At 44.4% G+C, this 5,318-nt stretch overlaps 1 pseudogene; it reads right to left on the bottom strand.

The window, feature by feature from the left end:
* Nucleotides 1-2,499: 2,499 nt before the first annotated feature.
* LOC118760485 (integral membrane protein GPR137-like) lies at nt 2,500-4,092 on the bottom strand (annotated as a pseudogene).
* Between the last annotated feature and the right edge of the window lie 1,226 nt (nt 4,093-5,318).

Here is a 5,318-nt window from a genome sequence, read left to right as displayed (position 1 = left end):
TAGGGTAAAAAATTCTATAAATGTCAACCAAGTCCAGTTGTTCTATTGTTTGTATGAGCTCTGTTGTTTCTTTGTTGAGTTTTTGTTTTGTTGATCTGTCTATTGTTGTTAGTGGGGTGTTAAGATCACCCACTATTATTGTGTGCATATCTATGTCTCCCCTTAAGTCCGTGAGTAATTGCTTCACGTAGCTAGGTGCGTTTGAATTTGGTGCATATATGTTCACAATGGTAATTACTTCCTGATGGATCATTCCCTTCACCAATATATAATGTCCTTCCCTGTCCTTTTTGATGTGGGTCAGATTGAAGTCCACATCATCTGAAATTAAGACAGCTACCCCGGCCTTTTTTTCTCGTCCATTGGCATGAAATATCTGTTTCCAACCTTTCACTTTCAGCTTCTTCGAATCTCTTCTGGTTAGATGTGTCTCTTGTAGGCAACAGATAGTTGGGTGCTGTTTGATAATCCATTCTGTTAATCTATGTCTTTTGATTGGTGAGTTCAGGCAATTTGTGTTAAGAGTTAAAATTGAGAGGTTGTGATTTTGCCCTGCCATACTTGTTTTTGTGGGTGTTGATATCTGTGAAATTGCCCTTCCTTGTGTGGACTTTAGTGGGGAGATCTTCCTGTTTGCCATCTTTGCTTATGATTCACCTCCTTTTTTTCTGGATTTAGTGCATTTCTAAGGAGATTTTGTAGAGCTGGTTTTGTGCTGGCATATTCTTCTAATTTCTCTTTGCTGTGAAAGTATTTGATTTCGTTCTCAAATACGAATGAGATCTTTGCTGGGTACAATATTCTGGATTTGGAAGATCTTTGTCCATTCTCTTCTTGCTTGTAAAGTCTCTTCAGAGAAGTTAGCAGTGATCCTGATTGGTTTTCCCCGGTATGTGATCTTTTCTCTGCTTCGTACTTGTCTCAGGATTCTTTCTTTGTCTTCATTGGAGTGGAACTTGAGCACCATATGTCTGGGTGAAGATCGCTTTGGCTTTCTTACACAGGTGCAGGGTCCCAAGGCTTTGCGCCATCCTTGACTGCTTTCGCAGGCTACAAGCAGGGAGCTGGATGGGAAGCGGGGTCGCCGGAATTAGAACTGGTGCCTATATAGGAACCTGGTGTGTGCAAGGCAAGGACTTTAACTGCTAGGCTACCTTGCCGGACCTGATACACAGAACTTGAATACATGTTAAAAGCATTATTTTGTGTGAACAACAACAACAAAAAGGCATTATTGGTACCAATGTTGTAGCACAGTGAGCTAAGCCACTGACTGCAAAAATAAATAAATAAACACCCCACATGAGCCCCAGTTTTTGTCCCAGCTGCTCCAGTTTTTATCCAGCTCCCTGCTAATGCACGAGGAAAAGCAGCAGAAATGGTCCAAGTGCTGGTATCTCTATCACCCATGTGGCAGAGCCCCATGAAATTCCAGGCTACTGGTTTTGGCCTTATGTATTCCCAGCTATTGTGGCAATGTGGGGAGTAATTTAGTGGGTAGAAAACTTCTCTCACTCTTGCTTTCTAGCTATGCATTTCAAATAAATTAATAAAGGCCTGGCATGGTAGCTCAGTGGCTAAATACTTAGCTTGCAAGTGTCAGGATCACATACAGACACCGGTTCATGTCTCAGCTGCTCCACTTCCCACCTAGCAACATGTTTGTGGCCTGGGAAAGCAGTAGAGAATTACCCAAAGCCTTAGCATCCTGCACTTGTGTGACAGACCTGGAAGAGGCTCCTGGATGGCTCTTGGCTTCAGATCAGCTCAGCTCCACTCAGGCGGTTACAGCCATTTGGGGAATGAACCAGTAGATGGAATATCTATCTCTGTCTCTCCTTCTCTCTGTAAACTGGATCTGCCTTTCTAATCAAAAAATTAAAAATCTTAAAAAAATAAATTTTAAAATGTTAATGAATTAATGAAATAAGCAATTAAAAAATTGGTATATCTTACCAGCTTTCTGGTTTTAGCATTGTGATATGATGTTGCAAAAGTTTATCATGAGGGAGAATTGCTTAAAAGTATAGAACATATTATGGACTTTATCATTGTGTCTTACCCAAATCATCGTGTTGAAGCCATAACACTCAATGTAACGGTTTCTTTAGGTGGTACCTTTAGATACAATCTGGCTTAATTGAAGTCATGAGGGGTAGGCTCTCATGATGGGATTTAGTGTCTCTAAAAAAAGTATTATTTAGAAATAATATTTTGTTTAAGAAGCATGTAGCAGTAGTTGGAAATTGTGGCAGGGCACTATGGGCATCTGACTGCCAGGGCTATGCTCCTATCTTATGGGGATTGTGCAAGCTTGCAACAATGAGAATAGCAAGGAGCTAGCCAGAGGAAGGCACAATCCCCACGATCCTAGGCAAGAAGCACCAGGTGAACATGGCACAAGGGCCTGGGTCAGGGTACCAGATTCTGGGCAATCAGTGGAGACAGAAGGCAGAACATGTCTTGAGGTGGGAAGATGGGGGTGGAGTAGAGACTGTGCTAGTTAGTGGTAGCTGACTCCCTGTGCCTGGGAGAAGAGCGAGGTGTGGTCCTCATCTGACTGCCCTCTACACCAGCCCAGATCTCACTTGAGGGCCCTGCAACAGTTGCAGAATCCAGGCTGCTCAACATGCTGGAATTCTCATCCTGGCTGTGCTCCCAGAAGAAGCACTGATACTCGCAATGCTCAGCCCTGCCAAAGAAGTAGGAACAGGAGCCAAAATTATCGAGGATGCAGCTGGTGCTCAGGTCCCGTGGGGCAGTGCACCCGTAATAAGTCTACCAGCAGGATGATGAGCAACAGCTCCCACATGAAGAGAATGTGGCCAAGCACCAAGTAGCTTTATTTCTAGGCTCGTTGACCAGATCTGCCTGGTTAGGTAGTTGTATTGGTTATAAATGAAGGCATCCAGCTGACTTTCTTGGAGTCAGTGGAGGGAAAGCAGAAGTCAAGGTCATGGACACCAGCTTGTAGCTGGCCTGGCTGGCATAAAGCAGGACCATGGCCCCATCCATGGCGACTGCCTGGCACACAATTCCCTTTTGCTTCCAATGGTAGTGAAGGTGGCCTGGCAGGTGACAAGGCAGAGGCAGGAGATGAGAGAGGGTGCAGAGAAAAGGGAGCACTCACCAGGGTGAGCACCAACAAAAGTATCTGGCACTGTGCTCGATGATGGAAAGATACAACTGTACAGCACATTCATTAGCAGGAAGAACCACGAGGTCCCATTGAAGGCTCCTTGGACAGCTAGCAGCCGATGCTTTGCTTTGGACTTGAACAAAACCTAGGCAAAGTAGAATTTCATAAGTATCAGTGTGAAGAACTGCAGACAGATTGGTTAGCAGAGAGAAGCCGGAAAGGTAAAGACCCAAGACAGTGATTTCGGGGAATATCCCTGAAATAGAATAAGAGAATGGTTCACAAGGTGACCCAGAGCAGAGTGCCAGGAACACTGTCTGATAATTGACAAGCTTGAACTCAAAGAGAAGCACCAGCCAGAACTTGACTTATACAGGGAATTCAGAATAGGGCAAACATAGTGGGGTAGACTCTGCATGTCAGGAAGCGGGCCTGGAATCCAGGAGACAGCCAGCCGGGGAGATAATCGCAGAACAATGGGTACTGCAGGGTGCAGAGACAGAGTTGGGGAGCTGGATGGTGAGGAAGGGGGCATTTCTTCTTTTATTTATAGTTCATGGATGCATGGGCAGCACATGCACCTTGGCATAGGCACTGTGTGGTCAGGGCCAGGGCTTGTCGTCTGAGTCGGGAGTGAAGTCCACTGAGGAGTTGAGGGGGGCACTCAGGCATGGTCCCTTGCAGTCTCACTTGGCTAGCACATGTCATTGTCTTCCATGTCCCAAAGTCCTTGGTTTGTATCGGTGGTGGGCTTTGCGGCCCATACCCAAAGATCTTCTCAGTAGCTCTCTCAGTCACTTGTACCTCGCCTGCCTACCTGCACAGTCATGACCGCAGACTTCCCATAGTTGGCCTTGTGGCAACAGGAGCACTTGTTCAGTGCCTCCTGGTTGCAGCTTGATATAGGAGTCCTCTTTGCATTTTATATCTGCCTGCTTCTTGGCCTTGGTCATGGTAGCCTTGCCGTAGTAGCTGGCCTGCCTGGCTTGCTCCAACAGTGTCTTCAGCTACTGTGTGGTGCTCAGCATTGAATTAAGCATCTCCTCTAGGTACAGTCAGCTTGGTTATTCCTAACAACTAGTTCACCACCACAGGAAGGAATGCCTTCATGGGGGTGAACAAAGGGAGGTGGGATAACTAGGTCAGATAGGAGACATCAGTATTATTTTGGAGAGAGAGAGAGAGAGAGAGAGAGAGAGAGAGAGAGAGAGAGATAATATGAAGCAAAAGAAAAGTAAGTGAGGCAGAGCTCTTATCTGCTAGATCACTCCCCAAATGCCTGAAAAGACTGGGCTTGTAATGATGTTGAAGCCAGGAAGTACAAATTCCATCCAAGTTTCCCAAGTGGGTGAAAGGAACTCAACTTGAACTACCACTACTGTCTCTCATGGAATGTATTGACAGGAAGCTGAAGTCAGGAACTAGAGTCAAGAATTTAACTCAGTTACTCCAATACAGGATTCAGATGTCTTAATCTCCAGGTTAGGCTAAAATGTCTACTTCATCATTGGTATGAAGACACAGCATGAAAGTGGTTGCCTACAAGCAAGGAAGAAGGCACTGAGAAGAGAATCTGCTGAGAATTTGGGAGAGAATCTGTCACAATGAAAAACAAATGTATTTTTAAGAGATTAATTTGAAATGCAAAGTTAGAGAGAGAGATTTTCCTTCTGTTGGTTCAAACCCCCAACTGATCTCAGCTCGCAGCGATGGGCTAGGTCAAATCCAGAAGCCTGAAATTCCATCTAGATCTAGACCATGTGGGTGTCAGGGGCTCAAATACTAGGATTATCATCTGTTCTTTTTCCAGGTTCATTAACAGGGAGCTGGATTGGATGTGGATCAGTCAGTACTCAAACTGGCACTCTAATGGGTTGCTGGCATTGCTGGCAATGTCTTAACTCACTGTACCCCAATGCTAGTTTCAAGAAATACATATCTTATAAACCACCTGATCTATGGTATTTTGTTACAGCACCTTGAGAAAAATGAAACACAGGTTCCCTCTGCACCTGTTTTGGAAGCTTTCATTGGACATGTAATTACTCCAACATAAAACACTTTAAATAATAAGTGTCAAAATAGCTCATTTATTTCCATTATCATACTTACCAATTGGTGTTTTAACTTTTTCTGGCAAAATTATAGTGTCATGATACTACATTAATTTCCATTATGT

This window comes from Ochotona princeps, chromosome X (genome assembly GCF_030435755.1).
Source record: "Ochotona princeps isolate mOchPri1 chromosome X, mOchPri1.hap1, whole genome shotgun sequence".
In the NCBI taxonomy this organism is placed as follows: domain Eukaryota; kingdom Metazoa; phylum Chordata; class Mammalia; order Lagomorpha; family Ochotonidae; genus Ochotona; species Ochotona princeps.
Note: the sequence above shows the minus strand (reverse complement) of the source record. Positions and strands in the feature narration are given on the sequence as shown.